Below are 22883 nucleotides of genomic sequence, written 5' to 3'. Positions count from 1 at the left end.
CAGCCCAGCCATGGCCTCCCACTCACCCTCATGGGAGCCCTGAAGCCTGCTCCGGCCTCAACAGGGAGGTCACAACAGAGCAGCAATAATTCTTGCTTCCTTGGTGCTGACATGGGTTTTCCAGACACCTGGCTACCCAAAGCACACAACATCTACTGTTCTAACTCTCCTCTCTCCCCTCCAAAGCCAAAGGCATCCAAATGGATTAGTCTTGCAGGGTACAACAGGAATGGGGACACCATTATGTATGTTGGCCTCAACTCTCCTTCTTCTTGCTCTCTCCTTAAAACAGCAGCACAAAGCTTCAGCTCAGAGACCTAGAATAAAGGCAATCCAGTCTGGGTTTAGCTTCAGACTTCCCCCAAAGCCTGAGCTTGCTCAGTCTCAGGCTCTGGCTGTGCTCAAGCAGCAGGAGCAGCAGGGATGCTTGATCAGACCCTGATGCCTTTAACAGTGGCTTACTCAAAAAGTGTTGTGCCAAAGGGGTCTGTGGAGGGGCTTGAATAATTCAGGAAATTATTGGGGGGGAAAAAAAAAGGCAAGTGAAAATATATTTTAGGCATCCTAGGAATAGCCAGCTTCTCTCTACTGAGACAGCCACAGCCCTTGTAATCCATAATTTACATTGTAGCCTGTTAAGATAATGAGATTTATTATTCCTGTCACATGTCCTTTCTGAAGATGCTGGGAGGGTGTGGGAGAAGGAAGAGAGAAAATTAGTTATCAGTCACTACTTGCCAAGAGTAGATTAAGCACTCCAGAGTTATATATTCATGTATAAGTGACTCGAGGGAGTTTCACCTATTCTTTTTCTCCTAGTTTATACTTTTCTCCTCCTGTCTCATGTCCTTTTGTTCTCCTGTTGCTCTTGGTCACAGCCTGCCTGTGATGGATGAGGTGGTGAGTGGTGAAGTTCTGGATTTTTCCCTTTCACCATGAGATTTCTTTTGCACTCCCTTTTTCCCTTTTCCCAGACCTCAGAGCATGCCTGACTCCTGGGAGCAGAGCAGAGACCAAGAATAGAGTTAATCTTCAGCAGTGTGATAAAAATCACTCTCACACAGACAACTGGAGAAGGATTTCAAAAGAGGTGTTGTGCCAAGCACCTGATAGCAAAACCTGAAATTGATGCCAACCCACACCTTCCTGCTCACAGACACAGCCTGCTCATTTCCTACCCACCCAGCACTCCTTCTCTACTAATTCTACCTAGAACTATCAGCTCAGTCAGCACTGAGCATACTCTCACACCAAAATGTGCTGTGCTTTCAGAGGCCACTATTTCCACAACAAAACAACAAGCACTGCCACACTACAAGTGGGGTCACCTCAGAAAGCTAGTGAGGGAGCTTTTAGGGTGTCAGGTAGTGATAGGATTGAGGGGAATGGGTCAAAACCAGAAAGGGTTGGGTTCAGATTGGATGTTAGGAAGAAGTTCTTCACCGTGAAGGTGGTGAGACACTGGAACAGGTTGCCCAGGGAGGTGGTGGAGGCCTCATCCCTGGAGGTTTTTAAGGCCAGGCTAGATGTGGCTCTGAGGAACCTGCTCTAGTGTGAGGTGTTCCTGCCCATGGCAGGGGGGTTGGAACTGGATGATCCTTGTGGTCCCTTCCAACCCTGACAATTCTCTGATTCTATGATCTCTTTTTAGCCCCCCTCCCTTGGATATAGTTAGTAAATGCATATTAAGCAATCAGATTGGAGGCATGGGACAGGAGAACAGGACACATGGAAATTTGATACCTTTGGTGCAATCAGTCTAAGACACTGAGGAGTGTACAGGTGAGCTAAGCAGCTGGGGAGGGAGGAAAGAAGAGGGCAGCATGAGATGCAGAAAGGACTAGCAGCTTGCACTCTTAATCCTGGAGTGCCAGCTGGCAGCTACATGTTGCTGGTTGCGTGTGGGCTGTGAATAGAAGAGAGGAGATGAGCCTTTAGGGGAGGAGCTGTCTGATAAATCATTAATGAATGAAAATATGAAGTAATCTGTCTGCCTAGAAGGCAGACTTGTCTAATGATGAGGATGATGGACTAGGAAGGCAGAGATGAGGATCCTGTCTCCCCCACAAGACCACTGGCACACCAGCTCCTTTTGCTCTGCCTAAGGACACACCCCCACGTCCTTTCTACACATGGACACAGAAACCCCAGGATCTAGGTGAAAACACCAACATTTAGAGCAGCCTTTTGTGACCGCTGCACCCTCAGCTTCTCTTTTGTTGCAGGCAGCACACAAAGAACCAATCTCCCTTCTCACAGACAGCTTTCACTAAACCAGAGCTTTTTCCAAAGCCATAACAAACCCCAGCACGACCTTTCGCCAGCGCCAGTGGCATTTCATTTCAAATCGATTAACTCCATGCACAGCACCACTTACCCAGGGGTATTCTGTTTTAGCCATCAGACTGCTGGTTAGAAACATAAGGGTATGCCTGTGTGTGGACAGTGACAGGCTGCTTTCTCTTTGCTCTCTGAAATCAAGAGGAAAAAAAGCAGCAGAAGTGATGTTGAAAGGTGCGTTGGTGGTTCTGGGGATAGTTGCAGGGACACCAGACACAGGCGGTCAGGAAGTGTTGAGCTTGTCAGGGGAAGGGGCAGGAGGTCAGCTTGGTTTCTTTTGCACAAAGACCTAGCAGGATGTGTCATGCAGCACAGAATCAATACAGACCCTGCATGAAAAAGTAATCACTGGGTTTGTACAGTTCTCAGGCTTATTTGGAAAGATCCTCACAAAGGTGAGTCCCAGATGGTGTGAAAGCTTCCACTGTCTTCACTTTGCTCTGTCTTAAAACCCCCTGAATGCTTTAAAATAAACACCTAAGTAAGACAGGGCACAAAACAATGTGAATCCATCTAATGCTAGTACATATGTGAGTTAAGAGACAGAAGGGCTTTATCAATCAGTGTCCTTAAACTCATGATTTTCCAGAGCAAGTGATGAGTAGATTGCAGCAAAAACCATAAATAGAAGACACATATGGCCATGACAGAGCCTATGTGCACAGAAAATTAACCAAGTACCTGAGCAGAGCTGTGGAATTTAACTGCAAACCTATTTGCAACACTGAAGTCCAGTTTAATTAGCCTGCCAAAGGCCCATGAGCCACAACAAAGTTATTACCATTCACCAAGGGACCTGTTCAGGCAATTTTACAAGGAAATTGCCTGTGCCTATCTAATTGCTAAGAAGTAACTAAAATTACCTTAGACCTGAAAAGACCAACAAAGAAGAAGAAGGAACCTCAAAAAAGAAGCTTCAAAAGGCTGTTCCTGTAAATCACAACCATGGTAGCTCGAGGATGAGCTCCCTGGAGAGGCTACCAGTCACAGTCGAGCAGTTTTCCACCCAGGACAAACATAATGCAGGTGAGATAAGCTTACACCACACAGAAGTAGGATTTCTCACACATGTGAGCCTTCTACTGGTTATTGAATGCATTTACATGATAAGTGGGCTTTGTAAATTATCCACTGATGATGTCATACAGATTTAAATAATCTCTGTTCTTTGCAAGCCGTATCTGACACTCTAACAGCCTTTGCAAAAGATTTAGCTGGGCTCTATTGAAGAATCCTGTTTTTAAGGGGTGGTGTTATTTTTTCTTAATCACAAGATGAGCAACAGCTATAAAATTTAATGAATGGATTGGGAGGGCTTTAGACATTTCCAGATCCTTGCAGGAAAGCAATACACAGCGTCAGAGGGAATTACTTCTGTGAATTACAGGGAGTTGAATTGGAGACTGCTACAGCTAAGCTTGTTAAGACCATAAATGCACAGCATTACCTGTCAAATAACCACAGAAAGACATTTGGCCAGTCACTTACTAGCTGATGTCTTGCCAAACTGACCAAGAACAGCCTGGACATGAGGAGGAAGTTCTTCCCCATGAGAGTGGTGAAGCCCTGGAATGGGTCGTCCAGGGAGGTGGTTGAGGCCCCATCCCTGGAGGTGTTTAAGACCAGGCTGGATGAGGCTCTGGCCAGCCTGATCTAGTGTGGGGTGTCCCTGCCCATGGCAGGGGGCTTGGAACTAGATGGTCCTTGTGGTCCCTTCCAACCCTGACTGATACTATGATACTAACAGGTTTCTACCAGCACTGTAACCCACAGCTACTTTGATGCTAAGCATGGATTGCCGTCATTTCGGTCCGTGCACCCCTCGCCTGCTATTTTGCTCATGTGTTCTGGGTTTAAGGAAATAGAAAAACCAAACAAACTCCCTTCACACTCCCCCACTGCACTGACACATCTGACTGGGACAGATGACCTGGATTCAAACTGGTTAAATACAAGCAAGGGCAAGTGGCGAGCAGACAAAACAAGCTCCAAGGGGATTTCTCTCAGACTTCCACAGTTTCCCAGTGCTTCAGCAAACCCTGACTTGCAGAGCACATTACATTTGCTGTTCCTCTTGTCCAGTATCATTAGAGAACTGTCTGTCAAAGAACAGATTTCTACCAGAGCTGACTATCAACCCAAAGAAACTCTACAACTAATTGCCAGCTGTGCCTGGGGTGTCTTCCTCTTCCACCACAGAACTGAAAAGACTTTTATATGTGTGTATATATATATTATTTTATATACTATATATTATATACTATTTTCTTGTTTTAAACAAGGAAAGTTTTTGTCTGGGTGACAAGTAGTAGTATCACCAACCTACAGGAGCCTAGAGCTACACCTTAAAACTCCTGGAGTTTATCCCAAACAAAGAAAAAGAAGATAGCAAGACATTGACTACAGTCTGAGACAGCTTCAAAAAGAGGAGAAATATTCAGGGGAAGAAATTAAAATTGCTGGTTACAGTGGAAGAGAAGCAGCAGTGATAATTTGACAATCCACAAAGCAGTGTCTTCAGCATGCTCTTACTTTCTCAGGGCGGGCAAAAGGGTGCTGCAAGCAGCCCCTTAATTTAACACAAGCTTCCCTTCTGCTTTGCCGGCTTTGGATGGTGCCCTCTCATCTGAAACACTTGGCTTATAAATGGTCTGATCCAAAAAGGAAAATGAAGATACACACTGTCATGTAAAACTGTTTATGCTAATCCCCCAACATCATCTAATGACATCCAGGAAAAGCTGGTGGTTAGACTCAAACTAAGCCTCCCTGCGTAATTACAAACAGACAGAGGGCAAAACCCCAAAGCAAAACATTTAAAGAAGCAAAGAGAACAATCTTGAGCTCCTGCAAAGGCATTCAGCAGATACCAAAATGGTCATAAAGGATATCTTAAAAATAGGACTCTGGATGTTGCATAGTTTTCCCAGCCAAAAAAATCTACCACTTCACTCAAAACCAAATTTGTTTCTCTGTGTTTTGACACGTTTGGCATAATCACCATGGCAGAAAACAATGAGAAGCCTACAGCACCCATCAGCTGTCACTCCCTATGTTTGCTGTGTGCCTACAATGCATTTGGAGATACATTGCTCTATAGATAGAGAAGAATTCCATGTAATGGATAAGGCACGTAGTGACCTAAATATTTCTCATCAAAGGATATAAATGGAAAGAAATGGGGGGAAGAGGGAATTATGTTTGATAGCAAACAGCATGCAGCAAGAAACGAATCCTCTACTAGTGTAAATTAGCAAAAGGGAGGAAATGGACAAAAACTCTTAAGTGTCACATACAGCCAAGAAACACCAGAGCAAAATGACAAAATCACTTCCTAAAGCAATGACCAAGTCCAATTACAGCCAACCAGACTCAGCACCCACCACAGCGACGGGTGCTGGTGTATCTCGGCAACCACTAACTTTAAGCACACTGTATTACACCTTGGTGTAAGTTCCTGCTTGAAAAAACCCCAAACTTTTTAACTCTAGACAAGCAGCAAAAGAGGGCAAGAAATGATGGGAAATCCTGGTTCCAAACTGCGCAGTTGAAATTTCTTCCCACAGAGTCTTCTTGCTAACTAGCATCTTAACTGCATGAATGGGAAGGGTTGTTAACCAAGAACCGAAGCAGTTAACATTTCAGGTCACATCCAAGATCCATGCATATTCAGGCTCTGAAAAGCCTCCTGGTATTCCTGCTTTTATCCTTCTGCCTGTAAAGCTGCTCTCTTCAGTTAGGCTGATTTTTGTACAAAATAAAATACAAGGTAAGAAATGCAGCCTGGTTTTTAAAAGAGGCAAAACTTGTGCAGGTAAGTCAATACAATCTGAGAGGTTATTACAGGGTTAGATACCACTTTGCATAGGAGCAGAAAGGCAGGAGTCTAGGATTCTCAGCACAGTATTCACAACCCTAGCAGGCTGAGCTAGCAGATTTTATATTTCTCACAACTGCTGTTGCCTGACATGATCAAGGACACACACAATCTTTAAGGCTTTTCAAGCTTTTGCCATTTCAAAGCAGATTTCTCCCTGCCTTGTAATAACAAATGGGTTGGGCAAGAATAGCATTTACACAGTCGTCCCCTTTCTTATTTTCTCTTCCCTAAAAACAAGAGGAGCAATACAACTTGCTGTGTTAGGTACATTCCTAGAGGTGGGCAGAGAACAGGTATAAAGGTCACCAGGACAAAACATTGTTTATTAGAAGGCTGTATAAACCTCTGCTGGCTCTGAGGTTTTCAGGGTGTTTTCTTCAGCATGAACACAAACTGCTCATGAATTCAAGCTCACCAAAATTCACCATCAGTGATTTTTCCCAATGACATGTCTAGGGAGGAGCTCACACTCCCAGACCAGCGGAGGCTGTGTGGGACTCCTTGGAGCCCATGAACGCTGTTCACCATTGCTGGCAGGGCTGCTGCAGAATGATTCAGAGTGCTCCATGACAGAGCACTTGGTAGTACTATACTAGGCAGGAATGTCCCCCACACCACTAAGCACAGGCCTTCAAGATCTGCTCCTCTTCATTTTTGTTTTGAAATGGGTGTTGTGGGACAGCACTGCAGCGTTCTCGAAGCACACACTATGCATGATCTCCACACTAGTTTCTGTTCTTGGGTTTTCTGGACCGCATCCCAGGCTTTCTTTTATCTTTGTGCTCAGCAAACTGATTAATATAAATAACTCAACACCCAAAACCATTCAGCTTTTGTAATCTCCAATGAGATCTCTCCTCTTCTTGTGCTCCTCTGTACACTGTTTCATTTTGTTCGTGCCAGATGAGCCTTTAAGCCAGAGGGAGACGTAAGGAGAAATGAGAGGTGGAAACAGACACTTGTGCCTAGAGGACCATTCCAAACTTACTGGAGAGATAACTTGCCTATATGCAAAGTACTTAGTGCCCAACATCAAGTTTCACAGAAGGCACAGAGAAATCTCCCAAACAAGTAATAATAACTCAATCTCCTTGGTACTACAGTATCCTGTATCACACAGGTCCATTCCGTCCTCCATTTACTTTTGGCAACCTCTGCTGTACTTGGATGATAAAATAATCTCCCAAATGATTGCAGCTCTAAAATCTATTAAATCCATGAAGTATTGATGAGGCAGAATTAACATCCAGAGAATTACATTAACTGCCTACCTCCCCCCTGTATCCATAAAAGAAACTCTGGAAGTAAAGCAGTACCACAGCTCTGGTCAGGAAAATACATCCATCCACACACCCTAAGCTCTAGCTGTATTCACCACTACAGGATGTATTCATTTAGTAAGAGTCTTATCCACAGAAGTGGCCTTATCTGATGCCCAGAAATCATGCTCTTTTTTTAATCTCATGTATGATTCATGTCTTTCACACAGCACACCATGCAAACCAGGTGCTGGGGAAGAGCCCTGCCCCTCTCCACGGCATTTCTCACTCCCAGTGCTGCAGGGCTCACTAGCTGCAGGATGAGTGCACTGCCTACTAAGACCCTGTTGCTGCCTGATTATAAACTTGGCACAAACAGCCCCAAGTTTGGCAATACTCTCCATGCTGGATGTTTGCTGGGAAGTTGGTTTCTCTCTCTCTTTTTTCTTTTCCTCTCCTTGCTTTGTTGCTGCTTTGGATCTTTGGCATGACCTCAGCCAAAATTTTTTCAAGCTAATTCTGAAGCAAGGCATGGGAACCTAGAGTGATTTGTTCATGTTAAAAGCTTCTGCTCACCACTTGAACAGCTTGAGAGGTTTTGTGATTTGGACCATAATCTCGTGAGATGTCAAGGCAACATTTCTGTAGTTCCATCTCCGCAGAAAACTCCCAAACAGAAATAAATTACTAACCTCTGAAAAAACAAATCCCCATTTGCATGAGCTCACTGAGGAGGTGATGCTACCTAGCAACCAAGTTCCCTAGAAATCCCACCTACAATGCCCCCAGATCCTGTTACCAGCTAGGGGGGGACCTGCCTGCTCCAAACTCCACTTTAAATGATCAGAGCTGGATGTGAAACCAGGGATGTGTAAGGGTACTCCAACTCTGAATCTGAACGCAGAGCAAGTTGGATGGCAGTAGCTCCTGCAGGGTATCACATACACATCTTTATTCCATTCTGAAGAGTGGAGGAAGGGGAACAAGGAGGTATGAGAACGTGCCAGTGTGATGGAACGGGAGTTTTTGTATCAACTGTGCAGTGGCCAAATTACCCTGCTGCACACAGAGAAAAGAGCAAAGTTGATGTAACACTCCCTGAAGCAACATCTGAATTTCCAAATTTAATGCTCTTCTATCAACAGAGCACTTGGAGGGCTTGTTATCTAGATGTAAAAAAACCCAACCAATTTATCACTTGCAAAATCCTATCATGGATCTTTCAGCTGCTGTAACATCACTATCTACTTTAAACATCTCTGCCATTGAGCCAGCTAAGAAAGCTTGGCGGTCTAGCTGCACCTACTGCTCTGTTCCACCTGCTGTCTTATCTGCCCATCCCTGTTTCTTCTCCAATGGCTACAGCCAGAGGGGCAACCAGTACCTACTGGGATCATACAGGAAGGCTGCATGTCAGGTTTATAATACAGCAGCCCCTCTGTTCCTTCACAACTTGATCATCCTCTGATCTTGATGACCGCAACCAGCTACAGGGTCTAGATGGATAGGGACAGAGCACCACCAAGTACAGCATAAATCGTCCTTAGAAATACTAAAAACCTCTTATGAAAGGCAACAGTTTCAAGGGGAGTCTGGACTGGCAAAGAGCAGTCTACGGAAAGAAATCAAATCACAGATCACCCCAAGCTTTGCTGCCATGCTCCTTGCAGTTAGAATAGAATAAACCAGGTTGGAAGAGACCTTCGAGATCATTGCATCCAACCTATCAGCCAACACCACCTAATCAACTAAACCATGCAACCAAGTACCCTATCAAGTCTCCTCCTAAACACTTCCAATGATGGTGAAAGACCACCCCATGACCGCCTGCTGAATGTTGGGTTCAAGGCAAGGCAGGTCAGACCTGTAACGCCACAGAAATACCTGCTCTGATGTCCACAAGGCTGCTTAAAGAAATCTCATTCAAATGAGGTCTTTCTCACCCTGCTCAGGAAGACATCACCAGCTTAGCTGAGGGAGTTTTAAATTCACCCAAACTTTCCCTCCCAGTACTCAAGTATACTTCCCTAATTGGCTCCTAAAACCACTATGAATTTTTGATCTGGAGGCTGCATGACCTTTTCCAGGACTTTGATACATGATGAATAAATAACCACTGAGCCTCTGAAGTCAAGACAAATTTAAAGTGTTCTCTTGCTGTCCAGTCCACCTTGGATCAGGGGGTGAGGGCAGAGAGTGGACAAAACTGTTTCCTTCTCTTATATGTTCTGTAATTATCTTTAAACTCTCTGGGAATTCTGAACACCAAAAGGTAAACCTACAGTGGGGTCAGAGATACTTCAGAGATCCTTACAGATGACAAACTCCAGCTTCCTGATTATTCTGCTTCAAAATAGTATTTTGCAAACAATCTGAAGTAGGAAGAGGGGAAGGAACAGCTGTGAAAACAAACAAAACTCAGAGCCTGTTTAGATATTATAATGGCTGCAGGAAAACAATATTAAATGCAAGGGCAGAATCATTGAGTATGGAGCGGTAAAAACCCAGCTCCAGACTGGCCTGAAGAAATTCCTGGTTGTTTATTGTTTACAGCAGTGAGAGGTAGTTTTCAGGAGCACCAGTTTATCACCTAACCTTTTCTCAGGTTCTAAGATTCAACCAAGTCAAGCAGCCATGCCCTCCAAGCCTGAAGATGAACTACAGGTTGGGAAAAAGTCACCCAAGCAGAACCTCTGTGAAGCAGATTGTGCTTTTTTCACCCCCACTCACAAGATTCTAGCACCAGTGTGGCAGCACATTGCCTTGCATTTACCAGAAGCAGCCTTCGCTGATTTTGAAGTCTTCTCCAAGACTCCTCTTTCACAGGCAGGGAAGATGCAAAGTCAGCACTAATCAAGAGTGAGAAATGATGAGAAGCAACAAGGAAGCGCTTCTTCACTCTGAGGAGGGTCAGACATGGGAGCAGGTGCTCAGGGAGACTGTACAGTCTACAGCCAGTTGAATTTTGACAATCAGGGCCCTGAGAAACCTAACCCAACAGCACCTGTTTCAAGTGGGGGGTTGGACAAAATGGTACCTGGCAGTTTCTTCCAACCAAAATTATTCTATGATTCCCAGAAACATGCTGCTTCTGTCTCTTTCCTCCCGCTGCTCTTTAACTATGGTCTTTTACTAAGGCCAGCCATGGAGACCTGGCTGGTCTCAGCTGATGTACCTCTGACGGCAAAGGAAAACTCTACAATCTGACTGCCAGGTCTGCCACAAGAGATCACTGTTTGTGAATTGACTCTACTCCTTGACCTGTGGGCACCACAGAGATCAGCCAATCTATGAGCAGCTTTTAGGATCAAAGTATCATTACTACCACCAAAAAGAACACTAGATATCAATCCTGTCCTCTACTGCAGAAGCCAGCATAAAAATCTCATGGACTAATGAGCTTGTGCTCTGGTCTGTGGCTCACCTTTGGCTCTGCAACTAAGTTCTGGTTAAATAATAGTTTGCATTTCCCAGCATGTGGATATAGCTACAGGAGGTGCAATTGACAGAAAAGTCAAATTGAGAGAAAATTGCTTGAAAGGATTTTTTGGGTGTGTTTAGCCAACCTCTTTGTAAAATCCTGCTCTTGGTTACCATATCTTTGCTTATCTCTAGAAGCATACATTCTGCAAAAGGGTAAACTGTCTACATTTTAACATCTGCCAGCTAATCCAGATCTTTCTGTATGATGTAACAACATCTGGGTTGGTTTTTTTTTTTCCTTTCCTCTCTTCAAATGGCAGAGAAGAACAAGTGTTCTCACAGAGCCAGTCTTTGATTTTTCAGTTTTCTCCCCTGCAGGCTATCTGACTCTGAAGTCTTCTGCCAGTGGAGAATAAGCCAGTTTTCATCGCCAATCTGCACACTCTGGCTGAAGAAGAAAAAATACCAGTCCAATACTGTTCCTGGCCATGGGAAAGAAGGAACACAATCTTCTGCTGGATTCTTCCCCTCCCTTTTTTTCTCCTCAGGAATGATGGCAATTGAATTGCATTAGCCAGAACTGTTATGTATTGGCAGTCTACTAGAGAGAAAAGCAAGACGAGCCTACAAACTTCTCTCAGGGTTACTCCCCTCCAGTTGGGGCATGTCTCTAATTACCTCCCAGTACTTCTCTTCCTCCTTCTCCTCACAGCAACACTCCTCAGCAGCAGAAACACACCACACATGACATGCTCTAGTCCCACAGTGCCTGTAGGACCATGTCTGAAGGAAACCGGTGCCTCTGGAAGTGTTGCATAGAGAGCAGCCAGAGAAGCAGCAAAGCTTGTCACGCGAGGTGGAAAGGAGGAAGAGGAAAACTGGTACAGCATGCAAGCGTTAACTACAGCCTTATATCCCAGGCAGAGTCAAATCATCTTAGCTCCATGTGGCAAGTGACCCAGTCAGATGTTCTGGGAAGGGCTGGAAAGATTTCAGAGTGACTGGACACCCCCACCACTTTGGGAGGGATGTGCTCCCTCAACGTTATTCTCGCTCCTGATGTTTTTTATACCACCAGCACGCGTCTTTGTTCCCCTTGCTTTTGAATCAGGCCTTTGTGCTGCTTCTACTCTAGGTTTTGGCTCAACCACTCTCCAGCAGAACAGAACAGCTACAAACACACCACGCAGATGCCTCTGGAGCAAATGAAGCTCCATTCCTTGCCCTGAGGCCTGGCATGCTGTTTTCTGTTAACGCTTCTCATCCTGCCACTCGCTTTACCAGAGAAGGAAAACCACATACAAACAACTGCACCTCCCTACTCTCCATCAGCTAAAAACTCGGGGGGTGGGGAAGCTAAACCAATATTTCTGAAAATCTCATTGAGAACCAAAATTGATCAAGACCACAACACTTACCAGAATTTCCCCCCCAAACAGAGCAAGTTTACATTCACCACATTTCCTCAGAAATGGCTTGAAAACATGCCCTGTAAAATAAGAGAGAAAGGGAAAAGTTAGTGACTGGAACACACAAGTTACCATAAGTTACACTTATTTCTCCCTCTATTAGCATTTATCACCAAACTTCCACTGTTCCCCACCCCGTTAAAACAGGAGGAAAGGTAATTGGATTTAGAACCTTCACAACTAATTATTAAATCCCACTGGTATTATGCAAAACACCACAAGAATTGCAGGACTCCCCCAGCCTGCTCAGACACATCACTGTCACCGGCACGACAGCTCTTCAGGGCGGCGAGGTCCACAGCACGAAACACGCAGCAGCGTACGGCAAGTGTGCCAATTATTTTTACACCCAGCCCTGAAGAAAATGCATTCAGTTCAGTATCTGAGGAGGGTGATTTTGCTTTAACAAACTGTTGGTGGAATACGATGCACATAAGGCTCTCAGACTTCTTGTTTTGAAACCCACACAAAGAATAGCGTTTGAGCCACGTTACATTTTTAGACTATATTAATTACTCTGCATTCTCTGGAAGAACAAAGAAGGAGAAGTAGTTAACACAATATCCAGTCTGACACACACTAGGGCCACTTTGAAGAAGACACAGAGCAGAAGTGACAAACGCCATCATTTTGCCAACCCTGAGTAAATTTCACATGACAGCTCCTCCTTATTGCTCCTCGAGGCGAAATCTTTGAGCGAACAACCCGTGGAGCACAGGCTAACAATGATGTGAAAACGTTTAGTCTGGAAACTCCTAAAACTCCAAGAAGATGGAGGAGCTATGGCCCTGCTGGTGTTCAGGTTTGGCAGCAGTAACTGTACAACAAGCGGAGAAGGGCACACATTTCAGCACCCAAGTGCCCGCACCAGTGAAGCCAGACTGAATTTGAATAGCTTTAGACTCTCGTTCCCCACCAAGTGCATGGCTGAATTTTCCACAAGCCACAGACAGATGACTTGCAGCTCTGCATAACTGATCACAGAAACCTGCCTCAGCTGCAGAAGCAGCAGATCTTTGCACCAGCACCTCTCCTGAAGGATGCTGGAAGCATCTGGAGGAAAGGAAGGGGTAAATGGCTTCTTAGAATCAGAATCAATAAGGGTGGAAAAGACCTCAAAGATCATCAAGTCCAACCTGTCACCCAAGACTTCATGACTACTAATCCATGGCTTCAAGTGCCACGTCCAATCCCTTTTTGGACACCTCCAGGGACGGTGACTTCACCACTTCATTGGGGAACACATTCCAATGGCCAACAACTCTCTCTGTGAAGAACTCTGCTCACCTCAAGCCTAAAGTTCCCCTGGTGCAGTTTGGGACTGTGTTAGGTCAAATTACTTTTACTAGTCATCATTACATGAAAAGTAGCTAAGAAGAAAATTTCTACTAAGGAATAACCAAATAAATCTTCCCTAAAACTCAGCAACTGGATTACACTGCTCTAAATCCAGATGAGCACACAGACCTCTGATCTCACCAGGCCGAGGCTTCATTTTGGGTGGAGAGTTCAGGGAAGGGGTTGAAGGGAGGGGGGGGAAAATGAAAAAGGAATCATTACAAATCAGAAGAGGCTGTTGTGAAAGATTTTAGGAACAGGCATTTTTTTAATCACAAAACTACAAACCCAAGCATTGTCTTTCTGTGCTTGCTTGCTTTGATTAGTGTCTGAGGAAAAAACCCGAGGCGTATCAAGGAAGAAAGACAAAACCCCAACACCTCCTCCCCTTCTGCACAGTTTGGCAGAATTTGTGAAATCACTGGATAAAAGATGGGTCTTAACTGTTTTGCTCAGGTTCAAGGAAGGTGATTATTATTCCAATGCCATCTATTTCCCTCCCTAGCTTCCAGGCATTTGGCCTGGAAAGAAAAATCAAGTCTAGAAACTCTGCTTCTGCCTCCAAACTAATTGGATAACATCTGCATGCAGAAAAGTTAGAAGCCTGAGATGAGCCAGGTCCAAACCAATCCAATAGCACCTCCACTCCAGATTAGCTCATTATTTTCTTCTACACCAAGAGACTGACTTAATTTCCCCAGAGAAGTGACAAATAAGGGAAACTTCACTTCATGCTGAGAGTCCCATGAATACTTGAAAGACAGCACCACTGCCAAGTGGGACTGAGCCCCTCCCGGCACTGGTGCAGAGCTTCTGTATGCAGCCCAGCAACACTCCCTCCCTTCCTCCTTCCCTCCCTCTGTTCCTTCCTCCCTCCCTCATCCCAGCTCAAATGCCTGTGCAGCGAAAGGGGCTAGAGGAGCAACCAGGATTACAAAGAACTGGCTGAGACAATCCCTGCCTACTCTCGTCAACTGCCAGATATGTTTTTGTCAGTTCATACTGGGAGCAGAATGAAGTTTATTACCACCAGCAAAAGAGAAATCACTGTCAGGAGACTTAGTAACTACTATATCCTCAAGCCTGCACTCTCAAAGCCATTAACATCCACCAACTTCCAGGATCTTTGGACCAAGTCCACTGTAACTCTAGACAAGACCCCACAAAACCCTTTTATTACAGCAAAATTGGTTCGGTGACAATTTACCCCCCATTTGCAACAGATGAGAACATGATTTAAGGCATAAAACCAGTTGCACAGAGGATTCTGGTCTGGTACATGTTGCAGTTATTCATGCAAGTTTCACCCAGCTAGAGGAAGTGTCTGGCTGAAGTCATAAGTGATCTTAAATACTTTCCAAATGCTAGCAGATGTATTTTGGTTTATGAGGCTTAAACAGAGAAGAAAATCTACCTGATAATAAGCATCTGTCAAGTTTCTATTAGCTATCAGCTTCTGCTGATGTTTTCTCAAACCTCAAGTAGAAGTGGACATCCCTAGCTCTTGGGTTGCAATTTACTCATCAAAAACTGGTAAGAAGGTGGTTTTCAGGTAAGAGAACAGTTTGCAAAGGAACATATCTGGGTCAGGAGGTGTAACCTATCAATGAGCTGGATCCACTTTGTAGGCAAAGTGCTGGTTAGACTGCAGAGCAGTAGCTGTTTTACAGCACATCATACCACATACATTTAGGACCACAAATTAGCCCGGGAAGCGTTTTTCAGCAGTGGGTTACTATGGCCCTACTGTAACAGACAGATTTCCAGACAGATTGAGGACTCTGTTACCTGGGAGGCTGCTACAAATGTTCAGAAGGGTGCATTGTTTGCTTTTACTTAGGGTGCAGCATTTTCCACCTATTCCTACCATTTTACGATTTGTAATCCTACTAAACCCCCTCCCAAACCCATTAAAATAAAACTTTCTAAATGCAACACTGAACCCAAGAAGACAAAAAGTCTCCTGCATACTGACTGTATATGGCCATAAAGGAACTGCACATCTTAACTTACATACAGTAATCTTTTGCTGTGCAATGCCAGATTGTACATAAAAGACTCTTTATCCTGTGAACATCTGAAAGCTTTCCAACAATGAAACATTTAAATTTTAAGGGAAGCTTGTAGGCTTGCTCTTAGACAGAGACAGAAGCTTCCCTGTTAGCCTGAAGCTACCCCTTGCAAAGTGAGGGTCCCTGCTAGCAGGCACATGGTATGAAAAATCCCAGTCAGCAACAGGATGGGGGGGGAGGGAGAGAGCTGAGCAGCAGAAAAGGGAGCTCCCACAGGAAGCACCTCTAACAACGAGTCCAGACACAACCCTGGAAAACATCAGATGAAAATAACAAGCAACACCATTAGAAGACCCTAGGAAGACTAAACACCACTCTGGTGGTTCATCTTTCCAGGCCAAAACCTGGAAAGAAGACAATGGCTACAGGACAGGCACCTTGCATTTCTTTCATGTGAAAGTCACTGGGATTCTGAAACAGTTACTCCAAAGCTTCATGCAGTTGCAGGATGTAAATAAGGATAACTAGGTCTTTGTCTCAAAGGCCTCCCAAAGGAGTTAGTAGTTTCAAAACAAAAACGTTTGTCTGTTTGGATGTGTAAAAATACAGCTTACAAATGTTGCCCTTTGGAGCAGATGCAAAGTCACTGCTGCAGCAGCAACAAATCCTAAGAAACAGGAAACACAGGAGAAAAACTTCAGGAAAAGCAGCTTTGCTTGAACATTTTGTGCTTCTATATAATGGAGCTATCAAGAGAAAAAAAAACCCACAACCACAAACTGTGTTAAAGATCATAAGCTGAATTGCTTCATTTCTTTGATCTCCTCACACATCGGATCTATTGACTTATCTTTAGCAGACATGCTGCTGTCAGCTGGTCTCCACATCCTGTGTGTCCTGTGGCTTCCAGCCCCACTGAAGCATGCTGTTTGCTCTTCTTGTCCCTGGGATGCTTCTCTCCCACAGGCAGTTTCAGCCCCTTGATTGTGCCAGCTCAGTCACAGTGATATCAGCACCTTTCCTTTCCAAGCAGGATAAACTAAACTTAAAATCTTCCTGCATGGAGAATACCATCACAGGTAGAGCATGCAGATGTGTATAGAGGTAGCAGAGGAAGACACAATGAATTAGAAGATACTAAAATCATTAAGAAACCCTTGGTGGGACAGCTAGAGGTTATGATAAGCCAGTGGAGCACAAGACTGTGGGTACCAGTCACAGAATGGCAAACACAAGGGCACTCGTGGCCCATTCCTAAATCCTGCCTTTTAAAATCATTCTGAGAAGACCTCACAACCTGTGGCATCCTGTGCCACCTGCGCTGCGTGGAAGAGAAGCCAATGTTTCTCTTGGTGAGATGAAAGCCAGTGTGTGTACTGCTCACTGTCCCTGGGTCAGGCAGCCACCAGCAGTCACGAGGGCTGAGCAATCAATAGAGGAAGCTCTTAGCAAGCTCAATACCGAGCATGCATTTAGACTGAGAACATCACTCAGACATGAGGAGCACGTGATGGCAGCAATGAACTCAAGTTCTCAACACAGTAGCAAAATGACTTCATTAATTGTGAGGAGAGTGCTGGCATTTCTCTGTGCAGAAAAAAGAGAAGTACTGTGCCCCAAATAATGGCAATAATAATAAAAAAAAAGAATAAAAAGAATGAAGCCAACAATCCTAAAAATAGGTTGCACTCTTCAACCCTCTGAGCTGGCTCCTAGAAATGCTGCTGGGCAACTCTGGAGCTGAGGGAAGGCACAGGCAGCCAAGGACGCAGTTGTTGGAGCCAGTACCACATCCCTGCCTGCACATCCTTACCTGCCTGATAGCTCAGCGGCATCAGGGAACCACTTGCACGGCCAGAAATAAACCCTCACATCATTACGAAAGCTAAAGAAAGAGAGAGCAAGGACAAAAAAAGGCAGCATAATGTAAGATTTTCAGAAGCTTTTGGTTCAATAATTGATTTTGCAGTTTGTCTCCAAGAAGAAAATGTTTTTCTTCTGAAGATACAGGATTGACCCTGAAGTACCTTTAGCAGAAACTGGCTAAACAGCACATTTATAAACCTTCTGTAAAAGCAGTGAAGGCCATTTAGAAATCCAATTACATTGCAAGGTAAAACCAGGATTTTATAACTAAAGAAAATTGGCTTTAATACAAAAGGGTTTATAAATACTTTTGCCCTCCCCCTTAGGAGAGACTCTTACTTATGCAATAAATATTTGTGTGTTTTAATCAGGATATATAAATGTAAAGAAACTAATATATATATATATATATACACAATGAAAACGAACCCATAAATATACAGTATATATAGATTTTATATGCTAATGTTGCCAATACTCTAGTATCCACAATGTCAGCCATTCTTACTGTGGAAGAACTCATAAAGACAAGACACACATGGGAAGAAGTGGTCTCAAGTCATGGCAAATTTACTCCCAAGTGTTAAATCTTTAAAGAATTCCTCACATACCCAATATTAGAATAGAATAGAATTAACCAGGTTGGAAATGACCTTTGAGATCAAGTCCAACCTATCACCCAGCACTAATCAACTAAACCATGGCACCAAGTGCCTCATTCAGGCTCTTCCTAAACACCTCTAGTGATGGTGACTCCACCAGCTCCCTGGGCAGCACATCCCAATGGCCAATCTCTTTCTGGGAAGAAATTCTTCCTAATATCCAGCCTAAGCCTCCCCTGTCACAACTTGCGACTGTGTCCTCTTGTTCTGGTGCTGGCTGCCTGGGAGAAGAGGCCAACCCCCACCTCGCTACGACCTCCCTTCAGGTAGTTGGAGAGAGCAAGAAGGTCTCCCCTGAGCCTCCTCTTCTCCAGGCTAAGCAACCCCAGCACCCTCAGCCTCTCCTCACAGGGCTGTGCTCCAAACCCCTCCCCAGCTTTGTTGCCCTTCTCTGGACTATTCTTAGGACAAAGTGGGGGAGAAAATGGAACTAAGTTAAGTAAAAACAAAGTTAAGCCAATTCATAGATTTAGCTAATTTGATATGTCAAAAGAATATTCATATCTTGTATGTGCAATACTTTAATCATAGAATCAAGGAGTTGGAAAAGACCTCAAAGATCATCAAGTGCAACCTGTCATGGGTTAATCACTCCATATTTTGTAGGTTTTGTTTTGCTAACTACTGTAATTCCAGCTTTTAATTGTGCCCCACGAATGAGGAAGGCAAAAGGCATGTCTCTGCAGCAGCACTGTCATCTACACGTGGTCCCATTTCCTGATGTGAAATGTGAAAATGTGGGAAACAGGCCCAAAGTTTGCAAGAATGAGCTATTTGTGAACCTATTTCTGTCTCAAAGGCAGGCCCCGAAGTGAAAAGTAAACAGCGTTTAAGAGAAGAATGCAGCAGCACAATTAAAACACAAACAATGAAAATGCTGCGAGTAAACTAATTGTTAACTACCACCAACTGAAAATAAACTGTTTCCTTTTTTGCTGTGCTCACTTTAATCTTCTGAGAGGCAGGAAGGGGGAAGACGGGAGGAGGCAGCAGCTTCAGACTTGTGGAGCTTATCAAATCCCAGATCGGATGATTAGAGCGAAGCTAAGAAGAAAACATCCTCTCTTCCCCACCTCCCTCCCCAGAAAGGAAGCACAGCCTTTAGGACCAATCTGCAATGTTTGTTTGTTGCTCTTTAAAGGATTGCTCTGGAGAGCATTTTTCCTAAGCTGTTTTTATCTCTTCTGGAAGTTTCAAAATAAACAGGAGTACTGGAAATGGATGAACAGAAAATGTGGCATTCTGGTTTAGTTTTGTTTGTATAGTGAGTGAGGCAAGTGAAGCCAACAAAGAAGGTCCTTGGTTGTCATACAACACAAAGCAGAAGGGAACAGAAACTTGAAATCTGAGAAGCATCCCTGCAAAACCTGGGAGGGGGGGAGGATGATAATAACACCACCAGCAACACCAATAATTAATAATAAATTCCCCCATGGGCTGAAGGTGAAGAAGAGTGAAATAAAGAGGGCTGTTTCTCATGCTGCTCCATTGATTATTTACTCACTTATTTTAATGATGAGATTTTATGTTGGTGAGTTCTATATCCAGGAAAGGGGAATAAAAAATGACAGCAAAAAACCCCCCAAACCAGCAACAAACAAACAAAAAACCTAACAGAAAAAAAAGGTCACTGTATTTTGACAGTCTGCTTTCCAAAGCAATCCCCCTGCTCTCTAGTGGTTTCCAAAAAAGAGTCTCACACCACAAGGAAACAGGAAATGAAATTCTTGGGACAACACACTAGAAGTACAAGCAAAAAGACTTTGCAGTAACATAATGTTTCAGCTGTGAATGCAGAATCAAGTATTTACTCTTTCCCTTTGTCCTTAAATACATCAGATCTGTCCTCAGAAAGCAAGTGGCCCAGAGTGAACCCCAGCAAACACCAAGTCTGTGTGATCCCAGGATTGTGCCCAATTGATATAAACCTTTTATTCTTTCCTATTGCCCTTAAATACATCAGATCTTTCCTCCCAGAGCAAGAGGCCCAGAGTGAACCAGAGCAAACAAAGTTTGTGTAATTCCAGGGTTGTGCTACACTGATATAAACCTCTTTGCATCACAAATGCATTTATTTGACCGAAATATCCTGTGGATTTCAAATACCCTTACTATTCAGCATCACACCTCCTCTTACTTGTTTTGTCTTTTGTTTTTCAAGATTAAGCAAATGCCTGAGTGGCAGAATGAATAAAAGTGGATTTCCAGCTCGTTAGGGCTTATAACGCTGAATTGACAACGCGAGTCCCTCCTGGGCTGCATCCCCGCACTCCTGGTTCCCCCACCCTTCAGGGTGTTTGATACCTGGCCACATTTGCTGGGCAAACTTTGTCCAGCTGCCCCAAGGATGCTCATGGCCCCCTGCCCCAGCCAACCCACACCCAAGCCATCTCCTTACAGCAGCTAATCCATTGGAGAATGGACTGGGAAGGGCAGTGCTGGCCCTGAAGCCCTCTCCCTGGATGGAGACTGTCTGCAGTTAGAAAGAGAAGGACTGGTGTGCAGACACACCAAGCTCACAGCCTCGACCACACTTCCTCAGGAAACTAGGTGAAAAAAATCTGGTTTTTCTCTTGCTGTGCCCCTGCTCCCTGCCCCCAACTATGCAGATGCAGTATAAAAAAAGAAAAGAGTAGCAGCATAGATGCAAGGCTTAAGGGCTACACTACAACCCCAAACAACATCTGGATTACTGTCTCAGGCATGTTTCAGAAGTGTCATTGGCTTCCTGTTTAATATTCATATTTTATTGCTGCATAAAGTCAGCCTCCACTCAAAGAGCAATGTATTACTCTCACATCCTCTGAGCAGATACTTCATGAGGATATTCTGGTTTCTTGATATTCAGAGCCCTTCTGTTGGTATCAGCAGATGCTTGAGCACACAGCACACAGAAGTCAGCTCTCCCTGTTAAAATACAGCCACACAATCACAATGGCCATCAAGGCTGCTGCCCCACTGAAGGCAGGATCAAATGCACTTAGTTGTTCTTTTTTGTTGGGCCACCTGACCTAGGTAGGAAAAAAACCAAAACCACAAACAGATATCCTTTGGGGTCTGAGTCCCTTTCTATACCTGAAACCTCATCCTTGAGTGGCCCTGGTCCAGCCCTCTGCCACACCACTTGCTCTAGTAAGAGATCCCTGCCTGCAAACCCTCCTGTCCTTGCATTGCCATGGTTACAACGCTGCTATTACCAGGCATGTAGAGCCTATTTTTAAAAGGCTGCAATGGCTGAGATGCTGGTTAAAGCCTTAATCTTAATAAGGTCTAAAAGTCCTCCAACAAGTGCTTACTATTCGTACAAGCGCAGTGCTGCACTCCAAAAGGAAAAGATCGGCGGTGAACTGCCTGAGGCAGGGACTTTGCATTGCCTCCATCCCAGCAAAAGAAAATATGTAGAGGAAAAAAAAACCCACCCCAAATCCCAGGAGTATCTTAAAGAAGAGTCCCAGAGGACAATAAAGTAGTCCTGCCAACATTAGCAGGGTGGGTTAGGTCAGTAGGAAACCTGTAACTGCTTCTTAGAAAGCAGCTCATGTGTGCTGGAGAGGCTGACATCACGTGTGGCTGGAAGAGCCCTCTTGGAACTGGCTCACAAAAATAGAGATGGTGTGACAGGGTTGGGTGGTGAAGACAAGCAGCTTGTGCTGAATAAAGAGGGAGCCAAGTAAAGGAACACACAGGGAAGGTTATGGTGTTAAAAAAATGAGGAAACTGAAAAAAGAATTCCATTTGCAAAGACATTCCAGACAGATTTATAAGTGGAAGAGGCCAGAGAAAAGGATGCTGCATCCAGTCAAGACATCAAATGAGCACTGAGGTGTGAATTGCAGCTCTGTGGTCTGGAGAGCACAGGACATTTTATCACTAGAAGACACTGCTGATCTCAGAGTAAAGACAGAGAGAACCAAGATGGACAGCTTTTGGCTCAACTGAGGGACACTGGTGTTGTCCATGGCAACAGAGGAGGGAGATAATGGAGAGACCTGCAGGTGGAGGGAGGAAGGGATGAATCAATGGGTATCTGTTTAGCCCTGCTGAATAAGACTTGATAGCTTGGTATCCACAAAGAAGTGAAGACAGACTAATTGAGGTTACAGCATCAACAAGGCAACAGAGGACTAGTTTCATGTTCCAGACCTAAGAGCCATACATATGTATATCTACATATCTAAGAGTCTATGATGATTTTTACAGATATAATTGTACAGAAATACATATTTACATATATACATGGAATAGTTCAGTCTGTAGGCAAAGGAATGTGAAATAAAGTTGTGTGCAGAAAACCAGAAGAGAAACAAAGGCCTGGACTCCCTGCCAAAAACAGAAGTGGAAAAAAAAGCCTTTTCCCTTATATCTTTTTCACAGCATGACAGGTAACAAAGGGCATAGTATCAAAATGCTTGCCTGGTAACCCCCTGGAAAGTTTAAGCAGACCAAAAACTAAATAAATACCCTTGCTGTCACCAGCTTCTGCCTCCTGCTGCTCAATGAATCCTCCCATGTTTGGAGGGTGGGCACCCAATGGGGTCACACACCTCACGGGATGTGTGAGCAGCAGTTCCTCGGCTGATACAACACCCCTTACAAGACCAGGGATGTGTATTTTGGTCCAGTGATGGATGTGT

General features: G+C 44.3%; 1 protein-coding gene across 5 annotated transcripts in view; it reads right to left on the bottom strand.

Annotated features, from left to right (window-relative positions):
- FYN (FYN proto-oncogene, Src family tyrosine kinase) overlaps positions 1-22883 on the bottom strand; it is a 126466-nt gene that overhangs the window by 53451 nt on the left and 50132 nt on the right. For 4 of the 5 annotated variants that reach the window (XM_054173961.1, XM_054173964.1, XM_054173965.1 and 1 more), the window contains exon 2: positions 12321-12391. The exons of the other annotated variant lie outside the window; for it this stretch is intronic. The gene's annotated coding sequence lies outside the window, so the exon portion shown is untranslated. The remainder of the gene's footprint in view (positions 1-12320; positions 12392-22883) is intronic. 5 annotated transcript variants of the gene reach the window in all.

Source organism: Dryobates pubescens, chromosome 28 (genome assembly GCF_014839835.1).
Source record: "Dryobates pubescens isolate bDryPub1 chromosome 28, bDryPub1.pri, whole genome shotgun sequence".
Lineage (NCBI taxonomy): Eukaryota > Metazoa > Chordata > Aves > Piciformes > Picidae > Dryobates > Dryobates pubescens.
This window is presented reverse-complemented; position numbering and strand designations above follow the sequence as displayed.